We start from the raw sequence: 15,787 nt of genomic DNA, 5'->3' as shown, positions 1-15,787 counted from the left end.
CTCTATATATTTCAAGTAATCATGCACACTAGAAAGAATCTCCAGAGCTTGAATAAAAGATCCAATATTCATGCTTATAACACCAGGAAAAAATACCTCATTGATATTCCATATCAACGTCTTGTCATAAGCATGAAACAGTATGACAGCATGGGCTTGAGAATGGATATCAAATGTTGTGAAAATTTTGTTATTTTTAAAAAATTACTTTTTGAGTGGCTGGTTTTAAGACCTTTCTATTGTTTGACAGAGTTTTTCGATTCTACTTTATGTAATTTATTCTAATTTGTGACTTTAAACTATTGCTTTGACTCTATTATTTTGTAATTGTATTACTAAGACTTTGTCAATTACCTATATTGGTCTACGACAATAAAATCTATTTATTTATTATTTATTCATGCTATCAAACTTCTATGGATATTAAGGTGCGTACAAATATACGCGCCGCGAACATGAGCAATAATTCACTTTTAATCAGCTGACTATATCTGTATTTTTACAGAAACGGTAAGATAGGCTACAGATAAAATAAGCTTGGCATCAGCTGATTAAAAGTGAATTGCTCATGTTCGCGGCGCGTAAATCTGTACGCACCTTAACGCAAAACTCGGAACTCCTGACCGCGCTCTGTGTGCCGGCATTTTAGAAAGTTTATTCTAATATTGCATAATCATATTAATCTTATTAAATAATATTTTCAATTTATATAAATATAGAATGGAATATTAGTACAGTATAATGAATCATAATCATGTAAATGAAATGGAATATTAGTACAATTGAATCATGTATGACAGGACGAAATAAATTTACAGACTTTTCCAGGATTTTAATTCTTGTTCAAAAGCTAAGTAGGCTACATTGGAAAATCATCATTAGCTTACACATTTAAACTGAAACTATTAGATAAATTTAAGCGATATTATAATAATGTTGTCTATTTAAATTAGAACTTTTGTGAACGTTGTACATTGCTAATTCTTTTCAAGTCAGAATCTTAATTCCTCAATTAGACCAGTCCTTCTACGATTCCTTTTACATCCATGACCAGTTTACTGTATAGATGGCAAGTCATACTGTCCTTGTGCGCATCAAAATATTCCTCTACTCCTACTGAGTAGAATGGCTTCTTCAGCCAGATCTCAATTAAATTTCAGAAAAGAAAAAAGATTGTCGCGATTAATCCGCGATTCACAAATAGTATCTGGCAATGATGTCGAATCAAATACTATTATATTCGATAGAATAGCATACTTCTCTTCTTGAGTAAGCAACAACGACTTGCTAACGTTTACAACAAAATCTGTTGCACTGATTGTTAAAAAGCGAATTTTTCTCTTGAGGGAGTTTGCAATAGGATGTGTTGCTATTTGGTCATCACAAATTTTCAACCGTTCAGCTTCGGCAAGAACCCATTTTTCTACGTGTTTGAAAAGTTCTATTTCCTTAGTTGGGTCTATTCTCTTGCATTTCACAATCATATAAATCGTATAAGGCTTGGCTGATAGAAAATCTTTGCTTTTCAGAACATCCCTTGTATTACGTTGCGTGAGTTCAGAACATAGTGCTTCAATGTCTGACCTACCCAAGCATTTCTCATAAACTTTAATTACATCAGAAGGTTTCATTTTTAGTTCTAGGTATTTGATACATTCCTCACAAAGTTTAGGAATTAGGTATTTGTAACCAGCAGCATGAATTGAAATTGCATGATCAATTGAATTGAAGTCTAGTTTGCCTGTATAAATAAACTGTTTCATACCTATGAATCCTTCGGGCTCCAAATCCGTAATTCTGATTATTTTCTCTTCCTTAAAGCCCCCATTGAACATTGCATCGAAAACATCACTAGCGGCAGAAAATTTTGCTTTATTGCCTTTGATTGAAATATTGTAAATATCATTTTCTCCGACTATAAATTGACAATCACTGATGTTTTCACTGTTGTCGGATGAAAAAATGAATAAGTCTTTGTTCTCCTCACATTTATAAAAATTCCAGCTCATTTTGAATACACTGGGTTCGGAAGTTGGTAGAGAAAACTGAGAAAATTGCATTGTTTTGAATCTTGAACTTGATTCAGATCACGGTATATATTTTCATCTAAATACCGTGATTCAGATGACTGTAGAAAATTAATAAATTGTCTTGTTAATCAGCTGGTTCTAAAATCACTTCGAATGAAACACTTTGAGACTAGGACAAACAGCAGCTTCTCTTTGTCTCAGATACAGAGTAACGACCAGCAACGGTCACAGTTATCACAGAGTTATTCAAAAGTATTCTTTGAGCATCGACCAGCTTTGTGCCGACAAGATTCAACTTGCGCATCATAAATGAATATGTTCTGTTCTAGAAAATGAACCACTCTTGTTTATGTTTTGTTCTAAAGATGGCGAATGAATCTAAAGTACCTACTAGTAGTTCTGTGAACAGTAGACCTCACGCAGTATTCTCATCCACAAGTACCTGATTGAAACCATAGACCTTATTATGGAAATACAGCAATAGACTGGCTTCTCCACACATCTGTGTAATCACTTGTCAGTTGATTTATGATGAATAATATCTATAGTCTGATTTTTACTCCAATATTGGCGTATGAAGGAGGCTCCTTTTTCCTTTTATATTATCCTTGAAATGCAAAATTTTCAAAAACCTTATCTATACGTCGACGCGCAATTAAAAAAGGAACATACATGTCAAATTTCATGAAAATCTATTTACCGCGTTTCGCCGTAAATGCGCAACATATAAACATTTAAACATTCAAACATTTAAACATTAAGAGAAATGCCAAACCGTCGACTTGAATCTTAGACCTCACTTCGCTCGGTCAATGATAATAATATAGATGTTGAACGTAGGAACAATTTCGACGACAAACATCCGGTTTCACAAAATCCCGTTGAATTTAAATCATGATTAAATCTAATTAGAACTAATCAGAGAACGATTTACTGAAAATAAGGCTTCTTTGATTGGTTCTTGAAGCATCTAATCGGGATTAAAAGTTAACAGACTTTGTGAAACCGGGTGAATTTCATAATTATCATTATAGCTAGAGACTGATATATCAGTCAAGATTAGCTTAGAGACATCATTATATCATTAAGTGGGTTCAAATCAATTCAAGTGGATAGCATAACCTATAATTTTTATTCATCCATAACTCTACCTTTATTGTATTATCATTCATCTCATCATCATCATCACCTAGGCTTAAAATACTTCTAGAAAGTCGCCTTTGTAAAATATCATAATAAATGAATTAAAGCTAGAGACTTTGCATGACCAAACTTTAGTATCAAATTTCTTTTTTTCGCCATTCTTAAATCAACTTTAATTGAATGAATAAACAATGATTGAAGAAATGAAAGTGATTTCGATTAAGCGCCTAATAAATTGATTGGATTGGTAAAGTCAAGGTCTATGACTCGTAATGTGTTATCTTAGGTCATTTGACGCAAGGAAATATAGTAGTAGAATTAACGTATTGTAATTGAGAGAAATCGGAAAATTACCCTTTCATTGAAAAGGTCTGTTGTTGCGTGATTGATTAGGTTTTGTTGATTGAGTGTTTGTTTTTTTTTAGGTTTTGTTTTGTTGAGATTTGTGAAGGAAAATTCTGGAATGAACTGAAAGTGATGTCTTTATTTCGTCATTGATAGATGAAGGTTACAGGCAAAAATTGTAGAATAATTCTGTTCATGTTTGAGTCAGATGAAAAGTTCAAATTACTGTAATATTGATTGAAATCGATGAATGATGCTGAAAATTGATTGATAAAGAATAACGTATACGTATTTGATCTACACCTTTTACAACTTTATTTGAGAAAATATCATTTGTAATTGACAATAGTCATTTGTATTTGAGAAAACGTCAGATGTAAATGAGAATAGTCAATTGTAATTGAGAAGTCATCACTTGTAATTGAGAATAGTTAATTTTATTTGAGAAAGTATCATTTCAATTTGAGAGCATACGATTTGAAATCGAGAAGTTGTCAGTTGTAGTTGAGAAATGATTTAAAAACTATTCCTCCAGTACTGTACTCATAAAATAATATATAATATATTTAATAATCTAATAAACATTTAGTTTTTAATAAAACATTATTTTAAAGCCCCAAAATCCATTGAATAATTGCTGAATTGTTTGATCAAGAGATTCAGTAGATTGCTGATAAAGTTCAATTGCGCCGTAAACGTAGAGAATTTGATCTTCATCAAGTGCAATGTTTCACAAAATCAAAGACAATCTCAATTATCTTTCGTAAACAGTACAGGGGAAATACTTTCACCAATGAAAATATTAATTTTCCTCCATGCAAAGCATATGAAAGTAATTGGAATACTGTTTACGTAGTACAGTATCCTTTCCTGCTCAAATCAAACCTGTACTGTAGGCTACAGAAGAGTCACGACATGTCAATTGGAAAAAATTCTCCATTTTCAATTGATATCTTCTCATTTAAATTTGACGATTTCTCAAATACAATTCACTATTCTCAATTAAATGTGATGACTTCGCAAATACAATTGACTATTCTTATCTACATCTAACATTCTCTTAATTACAAGTGACTATTCTCAAATACAATTGATACTTTCTCAAATTAACTTGATACTTTCTCAAATAAAATTGGAAAAGGTGTAGTAATGTCGCCAATTCTTCAATATTCATGGATGAAGATATTAGATCCCGTCAGTTGAAGGGATATGAGGATAAAATATTGGAATATGTACGTGTCTACTTTTTTCAAAGCTTTATTTGCAAGTTTTTAACTTAGTCTTTCAAATTGTTCCATTGAGCAATGGAAAGACGATAAATGTATTTTTTCCACTCCATTCTTTGATTGTAACTTTGTCTTTCACTGTTTATTGTCTTCCACTTTTCTCCGTTTTATCCCAATTACTCACATGTGGAAAAGTTTCCATATCTATCCTTTTGATCCCTTGTTATTGAAACATCTTTCCCCTGCTGTTTCCACTTATTGTGAGTGCAATTTATGTGAACAATTCCATTAATCATGTCAGTCTCTCACTGTGTGAAACTTATCCAAACATCATCTCTCAGTTATCAACTACTGTTTCTAAATACAGTTGGTGAGTTGAAACAGTTTACTCAACAAGTCATCCAAGTGGAAACAAGTCAATTTCCACCCTTAAAATCAAGGACAGAGGCGCCATTGCAATTTATTCCAGGCTCAGAGAAAAACACGGCCCCAGCAGCTGTCATATCAGGGTCGCCATCTTGTTTTTCCAGTGAAATTGATTGGTCTATTTGTCCAGTGGTCTGGAAGAACTACTAGGGCGGTTGTGTGCTTTTCCATTAACATCCCTTAAACTTTGGCTTTTCGTAACCTTCCACTTATCATTCCATAAACTGTCATTAGCTCTCGATGTACTATTTTCTCTTTCTAGTAATTTAGTCATTCATAACATTTCCATTGATACGTCACAAGATTTCCTTGAACTTCAAGCTACTTGAGTCGTCACTATTATTTAACTGCATTCTATTCTATCAAAGTAATGAATTTACTTATATTGCATTGTACTTTTGTATTTATGAAGTAATCACATTCCACTCTATAGCCCGGTTGCACAAAAGCCGGTTAAATTTAAATCGTGATTAAAACCACAAGGACCAAGTCAGAGAAGCCGTCTTTTCATAAAAGCCTTCTATGATTGGTTCTAGTGAAATTAAACACGGTTAAAATTTAACCGGCTTTTGTGCAACCGGCGCTATGTGGATGCTGTTTTTTTTTTCTTGGAATTTGAAAATTTGGAAAGGAATACCGGTTCAGATTCTAGGTACAAGTTTAGGACATTATTCTAATCAGACTACTTCAGAATTATTCTAATAAAAGCTTTTGATAAGTTGTGACACCATAGTCAATGTTGATCTCCAATCACTAATATTGAAATAGAAATACATTCCTTTGAAGATTGAATCTTGTTAGTTGTTTTAACTGACCGTATAAAGTTAATCCATTATTTATTTATACCTCGATACATACAATATCATTCTCAACTATGAATGATTGAGAAAGGAACAACAGGCTCAATATTATTAGTTGAATGAGCGAAGCGAATTCTATGTTTCAAGTCAATCGGTGTTAATAAAGTTCATCCATTATTACTTTCCTTGCCCTATTACCATAGGTAAGGAAAGTATTGCTTTCCGAAAAAATTGGTCCCCTGAGTCCAAAAAAGTGGTTTTTGGGTATTGGTGTGTGTGTGTGTGTGTGTGTGTGTGTGTGTGTGTGTGTGTGTGTGTGTGTGTGTGTGTGTGTGTGTGTGTGTGTGTGTGTGTGTGTGTGTGTGTGTGTGTATGAGTGTATGTGTGTCTATGTACACGATATCTCATCGCCCAATTAACAGAATGAATTGAAATTTGGAACTTGAGGTATTTACAATATAAGGATCCGACACGAACAATTTCGATCAAATGCAATTTCATTTTCTCGAAAACGGCTTCAACGATTTCTATCAAATTTATACCTGAAATAGTCATTGATAAGCTCTATCAACTGCCACAAGTCCCATATCTGTAAAAATTTCAGGAGCTCCGCCCCATCTATGCAAACTTTGATTTTAGATTCTCAATTATCAGGCTTCAGATACAATTTAAACAAAAAATTTAAATTGGAAAAGATTAAGCATGAAAATCTCTACAATTAATGCTCAGTAGCATTTTCACCTAAAATTGAAAATAAGCTCAAAATTCGAGAAAATTTGATTATTCAATTGTAAACTGTTGGCAACTTTGATTCTATTAAATCATTCACTATGAAGAGATAGCAGACCTCTTGTGTCTTCAGTGTTATTGTCCTGTCACCAGCTGGCTCAGATCTTTGAATAGTAGACTGGAGATACGCGGGAACACTAGCGTCAGGTGATTTGCATAACGGCATGGAAAGTTGTGTGAGTGCGCCACACCAGATTCTCTGAATTTATAGAGTAATCACATCACATTCCAAATGGTGGCTGGTTAATGTTTTTTGTAGAATTTGAAAAACAGTGAGGGTTGAAATTGTAACAGGTACAGGTTTGGACATTGAATTAAATTGGTGCAGGTTTAGAACCTAATCCCAATATATTTATTGTCCTAATCCCAATCTGATTACATGAAAATTGTTTATTGAATAATGTTTTTGATACGTTGTACCGCCACGGTGAACTTAATAGGAGTCTCGATCTTTGATATTTGTTTTGAATCAAAATATTTGATTGAAGGTTGAAAATAGTTGTTGGAATATTGTAAATATTGATCAGTATCTGTTGAACTGACTGTGACCGTATATAGTAGATTCATTATCATACTGGGTGTTACTTACTTGTTACTTGCTTTGTCTTCTTCGTAGTCAGTGACTAGGGAATCGTCAGCTTTTCTCTCCTTTGGAGAGTTTGAGTCGGCCGCTCTAGTCCGTTGTCCGTCCTTTGCTTGTATCAAACCAAGTAGAAATATCAATTTCCAATAAAAACCTATACCATTTCTTTCATTTTATTTTGTTATTTCAGTTCCAAAAGTACCACAAAGAATTCCGAATTCTAATTTGCATTATAATTTGATAGAAAATTCCACTGTTTGCCTCTATAAATGTGCTCAGTTAACAATCAAAAAGCTAACAAAAAATCTCGAAATAATACAGTTTTGTAGATCCATTCATTATGAGACAGAAAAACAAGTTCCAGACTCCATTACAATATTATGTCCACTGTACAAAGCAGAATCCAAGCATAAATGACAGTTTTCAACCTTGTTCTGTCTCGACATCTGGAAGGTCACTGGTTTTTTTGCTCTGAGTCGTAAAATTCCAGCATTTTAATGTGTGTTTGGCCTTGGATGAGAGAGTGTGTGGTGACTGTTTGCCCACATGTGTGCACTTTTAATGCAGTTTGAGACATACTGCAAATGCTTGGATTGTTTTTAAATTGTTAATTCAAAATACTTTCATTGGTTGATGGTTTTGGATCCTGATGTAGATTTTTATGAATTTGTCTTTGATCAATAATTATTATAATAGAGATATTGTTCCACATCAACTTCATTAGTACTACTTTTCATTACTCTAATCTTAACTTTATTCTAGAATAATTGTTTGTGCGTATTTGAAGTTCAATAATATACAGAGTGTTCCAGAAGTAGTGTCGAACATTTTGGGGTATTGTTCCTGGATGATAGGAGACTACAAATGTCGTATTTTAAGTGTCCAAAACTCAGCGGTTATCCTTATAGCTGCCATTTTATTTTTTTCACTTGGAAAGTTTTATCTCAAGAAGGAAATATGTATTGATCTGAAATTTGGCATGAATATTTATGCTATAAAGACTCAACTTTAAATAATAAAATAAAACTTTTTCGATGTAAATTTTCAAAATGGCGGCCATTTAAAATTTTTGATTGCAAATTTCACGAAAACCGTTCACTTTACAGAAAATTTACAAGACACAAAAAAGTTAGCAAACTTTTAAAGATTTCTTGTAACTTCAAAAGTTAATTTTATTATCATAATTGTCATTATTTAAGCCAATTCAAGTATCAATGTTTGTAGTGAAGTAACAATGATTTAAAGCTATTTTGTTGCTACTCATAATTCGTGTTACTTGAGAATCGTTATACAGATATCTAAATGTTCAACGAAAATTTCCTTCAAATCGCCAGAGAGTCTAGCTCTAACAAACACTTGAAGTGCTGCTCCAAATAAGGTTGATCTCAAGATTTAGTCTGTAGATGTTAGTTGAACTGAGTTCTACTTCCCAATTCTCTGGTGTTCTAAAAAGAAAACAGTGAACAGAATAGGAACTACTCATGATTTTAACTTTTGTCATAATTGGTCTCGACTGATCTGAACTATGTAAACTCTGTTATTGACGTTGACTGTTGATTGAATAATCAAATTAACTATGGCCCGGTTGCACTAAAGCCGGTTAAATTTTCACCATGAATTATTTCACGAGAACCAATCAGAGAAGGCCTTTTTGATAAGACGGCTTTACTGATTGGTTCTCGTGGAATTAATCACGGTTAAAAATTAACCGGCTGTTGTGTAACCGGCACTATACTGAGACCCACGTTATAATGACAGTGGAAAAAGATAGGAGAAAAACGTTGCCGATCCTATGTGTCTTGTCAATGCATTCTATAGACGGTAGCTGATACAGGTTTATTAATGTAATATTAACTGTTCATTCTCGTTTAAAGTATTAATTTTTTTTTTAAGCAAGAAATTATATTTTTCAATAATTTAATAATCAATTCTCATAATTAAGATTGAATATTTTGTTTATTAATTCTACATTGTTAAAAGACGATCTGGCAACAGAGCAAAGCGTGAAAGAGATAGAGCCATCTGCTTTGTTGAATGGTAGACAAGGATAGCAATACCATTTCTAAACAAACACTGCCATCATAACATGGACCTCACTATATGAACACTTGTCCTCCCTTATTATATTACTAGCCGTCAGGCTCGCTTCGCTCGCCATACCCGTCTAGCCAGGGGGGCTCCGCCCCCTGGACCCCCGACTGGATCGTCCAAGAATGAAATCAGCAGGCTCGCTTCACTCGCCTGCATTTTTCATTTGAGCATTTTTATCATATGTTAGAACAATCCAGTCGGGGGTCCAGACTAAAAGTCTGGCTAAACGGATATGGCGAGCGAAGCGAGCCTGACGGCTAGTAATTTAATATTCCCAGGATTGAAGTAGCAGTGCCCAATCAATTTTTCCGCGATAAATGCATTTAAATCTCCAACTTGGTGCCAACCTAACAAAGTCAACTCAATTTAATGCCAACCTGACAAAATTTTATTAATTTAGTTGCCAGTTAACAACTGTTTCGAAGAGGTACTCTATCTAGATTATAGTTCTATAGTAACATATGATATGGAAATTTCAATTATATTAAGAGATTGGGAGAAGAAGAATATACATGCTAAAAGACGAACTTTAAACCCTTAAAAACAACCCTTAGAGTTAAAATATTGCCAAAAGATTTCTTAGTGCGCCTCTAAAGGGCCAACTGAACATACCTACCAAATTTGAACGTTTTTGGTCCGGTAGATTTTTAGTTATACGAGTGAGTGAGTGAGTGAGTGAGTGAGTGAGTGAGTCAGTCAGTCAGTCAGTGAGTGAGTGCCATTTCGCTTTTATATATATAGATAACATATCTTTCTCCAACTCTCTCTCTCTTCTCTCTCTCTCTCTCCCTCCCTATCTTTTATATATTTTTCTATTTTTATCTTATAATCTTTGTTGTACAGTGTTTTAGTTTTACTTAGAATTGTATTGGAGGGTTAAGTGTAAGAGAGGGCCGGCTGCGCCCTAACTTCGCCCTCCTAGGTTTTTAATAAAGGCAGCAAATCGATCAATCAATCAATCCCTACTCACTCTTTCTCACCCATTCTCCCTCCGTCTCTCTCACGCTTCCCATTCAACTCTTTGCTGATCGTATCAACTGGTCTCACTATTTATTTATTATTTATTTATTAGATAGAACAAACAATACAATGATCGGAAAAGAAAAAAACAGGCTATTGCCCAAAACTTCTCCAATCTCCCAATTTAGTTTCAAATTATAGTATATTCTTATATAATCAATATCAACACTATAGTATTCTCCCAGCACCTGTTGGAAAAGTACGCTATTATGAACTTAGCACTAGATGTCATGAAGTGTAGCTACCATGCTCTGATAAAAATTATGAAAAGAGCTTGAAAGAATAGTGTCCAAACTGTAACATGATATTTGGATGTCACCTGCTACTCGATACAGTTATGTTTATGCACTCTAGTAATTCTTCTACATGTTTACATGGTCTGTTGATTGAGCTTACATGAGCTGAACACGTGTACGATAAAATTGGTCTTGAGTATTGAGTGGTGTTACAACTATCCAAAACTATAGTGAGGTCCACGTTATAATGGCATTGTTTGATTAGCAATGATGTTGCTATCCTTGTCTAGCGCTCAACAAAGCGGATAGCGCTATCTCTTTCTCGTTTTGCTCTGTTGCCAGATCGTCTTTTAACAATGTAGAATTAATAATCAATTAACAGAATATTCCATCTTAATTATGAAATTATAAAAAAATATAATTTATTATTTTAAACGAGAATGGACAGTTAATATTTCATCAATAAACCTGTGTCAGCTACCGTCTATAGAAGGCATTGACAAGACTGAGGATCGGCAACGTTGTTCTCCTATCTTTCTCCACTGCCATTATTGACCGAGCAAAGTGATGTCTAAGATTCAAGTCGACGGTTTGGCATTTCTCTTTTAATGTTTAAATGTTTATATGTTGCACATTTACGGCGCAACGCGGTAATAGATTTTCATGAAATTTGACAGGTATGTTCCTTTTTTAATCGCGCGTCGACCTATATACAAGGTTTTTGGAAATTTTACATTTCAAGGATAATATAAAAAGAAAAAGGAGCCTCCTTCATACGCCAATATTAGAGTAAAAATCTGGTGTGGCGCACTCACACAACTTTCCTTGCCGTTATGAAAATTGATCACCTGACGCTAGTGTTCCCGCGCATCTCAAGACTCAAGTCTACTACTATTCAAAGATCTGAGCCAGCTGGTGACAGGACAATAACGCTGGAAACACACGAGGTCTGCTATCTCTTCATAGTAAATGATTTAATAGAATCAACAGTTGTCAACAGTTTGCAATTATTGAATAATCACATTTTCTCGAATTTCATGCTTATTTTCAATTTTAGGTGAAAATGTTACTGACCAATTAATTGTAGAGATTTTCATGCTCAATCTTTTCCACTTGAATTTTTTTGTTCAAATTGTATCTGAAGCCTGATAATTGGGAATATAAAATCAAACTTTGCATAGATGGGGCGGAGCTCCTGAAATTTTTACAGATATGCGACTTATGGAAGTTGATAGATCTTATCGATGACTATTTCAGGTATAACTTTAATCAAAATCGTTGGAGCCGTTCTCGAGAAAATCGCGAAAAACCCTGTTTTTGACAACATTTTCGCCATTTCATCCGCCATCTTTAATTGAATTTGATCGAAATTGTTCGTGTCGGATCCTTATATTGTAAGGACCTTACGTTCCAAATTTCAAGTCATTCCGTTAATTGGGAGATGAGATATCGTGTACACAGACGCACATACACTCATACACACACACACACACACACACACACACACCACACACACACACACACACACACACACACACACACACACACACACACACACACACACACACACACACACACACACACACACACACACACACACACACATACAGACCAATACCCAAAAACCACTTTTTTGGACTCAGGGGAACTTGAAACGTATGGGAATTTACAAATTGGGGTACCTTTATTTTTTTCGGAAAGTAATACTTTCCTTACCTATGGTAATAGGGCAAGGAAAGTAAAAATCAGACTATAGAATTATTCATCATAAATCAGCTGTCGAGTGATTACACCGATGTGTGGAGAAGCCAGTCTATTGCTGTATTTCCATAAGGTCTATAGTTTCAATCAGGCACTTGTGGATACTGCGTGAGGTCTACTGTTAACATAACTACTAGTAATAATAGATTTGAAATTAATAAAATAATTGATCAAGAATACAAATTACAACGTGTAATAATTTATATAAGTTATAATTTGTATTCTCAATGTATTATTTTATTAATTTCAAAGGGTACTGTAATTCTATCTTATAAATATCACAAGATATTCATATTAAAACAAATTTTGAACTATAAATCAACTGTATCAACTGTAGGACATTACCCTTGGTTTTGTTTGGTTATTGGTTACCACTTGGACTTTGCGTTGATTTACAACTATTATTACAACTCGGAACGTCGCAAAAAAACGTTATTCTCACTTGAAAGCTCAGGACATGTATCCAAGTTTTCAAATGCTGACAGTTTTTGGCACACTTGATCATGAAGTGCTAATTGATGAGAACTTTCAACAGTTGCTTTCTCACTCATGCTCTATAAAACTTGGAATGTGCTCTGAATGACTCAAACATCTAAATGTGTTGTAGATTTTTGGAGAATCTACAATTTTTATTTGCGATTTGTGTTTCCGTGATTGTTGATGTTGAGATGTTCAACAATAAATATTTTGGTACAGATATAATAGAGTTATGGAAGATTCTAGTAGTTTTGTTTTATTTACAGAACTGTAAGGGTATAAACAGAACGGCCAGGTGGATGTGAAAATTTCAGCTCGCTAGCGTTCTTCTATAACTATATCTTCTTTGTTGACCGAGCGAAGTGAGGTCTAAGATTCAAGTCGACGGTTTGGCATTTCTCTTAATGTTTAAATGTTTATATGTTGCGCATTTACGGCGAAACGCGGTAATAGATTTTCATGAAATTTGACAGGTATGTTCCTTTTTAAATTGCGTGTCGACTTATATACAGCTGTCTAGTGGAATATAATACTACCCGTTCCAAAACATCGAACATCTTGAAAATGTATCTTTCCATCATCGTTAGTAGACTTCTTCTTCTGCTAGTGCCTATTCGTTCCGAATATTGGCGATCAGCCTGACTATGGATATCCTGTTTACAGTCATCGTGAAAAGCTCTGTTGTAGTTTTGGAGAGCCAGGTACGCAGGTTTTTCAGCCATGATATTCTCCTCCTTCCTGGTCCTCTTCTGTCATAGATCTTTCCTTGAAGAACGGTTTTCAGCAGGCCATATTTTTCTTCATCGCGCATTGATATCGCCGAAATATGCAATCTCCCTGCACTTGATGATGTTCATCACTTCCAAATCCTTATCCATTCGCTCCAATACAGCTTTGTTGGTCACTCTGTCCATCCATGAAATTCTCAACACTCTTCTATACAGCCACATCTCAAAAGCCTCGAGTCTTATTTCAGTTGGCTTGGTCAATGTCCATGACTCCATCCCATAGAAGAGTATTGAGAAAATGTAGCAGTGGAGGAGTTTGATTTTGATGTGCATATTAAGGTTGTGACTTTTGAACAGTTTTGCCATCTGATTGAATGCAGCCCTCGCTTTTCCTATTCTGCATTTCACCTCTTGAGAATGATCCCTTTTCTCATTTATCAAGGTTCCCAGATACGTCAACTGTTGTACCCTCTCTATCGGCTAGGTGGCTGTTCATGCTGTCAGCGAAAATGACAGTATCATCTGCATATCGGATGTTGTTCAAGCGTTCTCCATTCAACAATATTCCCATTTTAGTATTCTCAAGGGCCTCCCTGAAGATTTCCTCTGAATAAAGATTAAATATCAATGGTTAAAGGATGCAGCCCTGCCTAACGCCTCAAAGAATGTCAACCGCATTGGTCTGCTCCTCTGCACTGATCCTTATAGTAGAGGACTGATTCCAATACAGGTTTTGAATGTTTTGAAGATCTTTCTCATCCATTCTTGTGCTCCTCAAGATCTCGATCATTTTCACATGCTGAATCCTATCAAATGCCTTCTTGTAATCGATGAAACATGCAACAACAACAGTTCATGTCTCTACAGCGTTGGAACAAGACCTGTAGACAAAACAAGGCATCTCTTGTACCAACTTACTGTTATATCGAGTTTCAAGATGACATCTTGGTGGTTCTTAAACCTTGTGAGATACCATCCATCCAAGTTCAAAATTTTTATGTTCAAGTTCTATTCCTCATTATAATTCTTCTCATTACATACGCATAAGTCTACGGCTCATATGGGCGTCATCCTCAGCGAACCTAGCATACAAATTAATTATTGAAATTTGTTCAAATTTCAGTCGGTTTCAGCTTTATACGATTGATTGTTGAAATGATTTGTGTATTTCCTATATGCTTTATCTGATTGAATTTCATTCTTGTTTAAATTTGTGTAGCCTATTTGCTTTAATTTCATTTCCACCTCTTGTAACTTAGTAGTTATTGTTAAGGTTAGGTTAGGTTGGGTTAGGTTAGGATGGGATGGACATGTGCAACAGAGAAAGCAATAAGCGGGAGGGATACAGAGGCGCGATGTTGCCGTTTTTAAGCGGCCAGCGATCTCCATCTTCTATAGTGAGGTCCACGTTATAATGACAGTATTTGATCAACTTTGGTTTTGCTATCCTTATCTATCATTCAACAAAGCCGGTGGTACTATCTTTATGTATGTCCGCAACAATGTCAATTATGTTTTTGACAGTGTAGAAATATAATTAATTAATTCAGAGAATCGGCATAACTATTCTTCTATCTTTATCCACTGCCATTATAACGTGGACTTCACTATAGTGACTGTTCATGTACTCATGCTACACATGCGAAGTTCCCTGTCTGGAAGCGGTCAGACGATTGACAATTTGGCAACTGCGCTTCCATCTATTACTCTATTAATCACTGTAATTGGCTGTTCTCCCTCCATTTCTCTGCGCAGCATATCCTCCAAGTCTGAAGTAAATTTGCAAAGACTATAATTGACCGAGCGAAGTGAGGTCTAAGATTCAAGTCGACGGTTTGGCATTTCTCTTTAATGTTTAAATGTTTATATGTTGCGCATTTACGGCGAAATGCGGTAATAGATTTTCATGAAATTTGGTATGTTCCTTTTTCAATTGCGCGTCGACGTATATAAACAAGGTTTTTGGAAATTTTGCATTTCAAGGATAATATAAAAGGAAAAAGGAGCCTCCTTCATACGCCAATATTAGAGTAAAAATCAGGCTATAGAATTATTTTCATCATAAATCAGCTGACAAGTGATTACACAGATGTGTGGAGGAGCCAGTCTATTGCTGTATTTCCATGAGGTCT

The 15,787-nt window shown here is 34.7% G+C and overlaps 1 protein-coding gene across 1 annotated transcript in view; it reads left to right on the top strand.

Moving 5' to 3' along the window:
• LOC111063429 overlaps window positions 1-15,787 on the top strand; it is a 182,114-nt gene that overhangs the window by 99,030 nt on the left and 67,297 nt on the right.

This window comes from Nilaparvata lugens, chromosome 12, assembly GCF_014356525.2.
Source record: "Nilaparvata lugens isolate BPH chromosome 12, ASM1435652v1, whole genome shotgun sequence".
NCBI classification, from domain to species: Eukaryota; Metazoa; Arthropoda; class Insecta; order Hemiptera; family Delphacidae; genus Nilaparvata; species Nilaparvata lugens.
The sequence above is the reverse complement of the archived record's forward strand: the minus strand, read 5'-3'. Positions and strand labels throughout refer to the sequence as shown.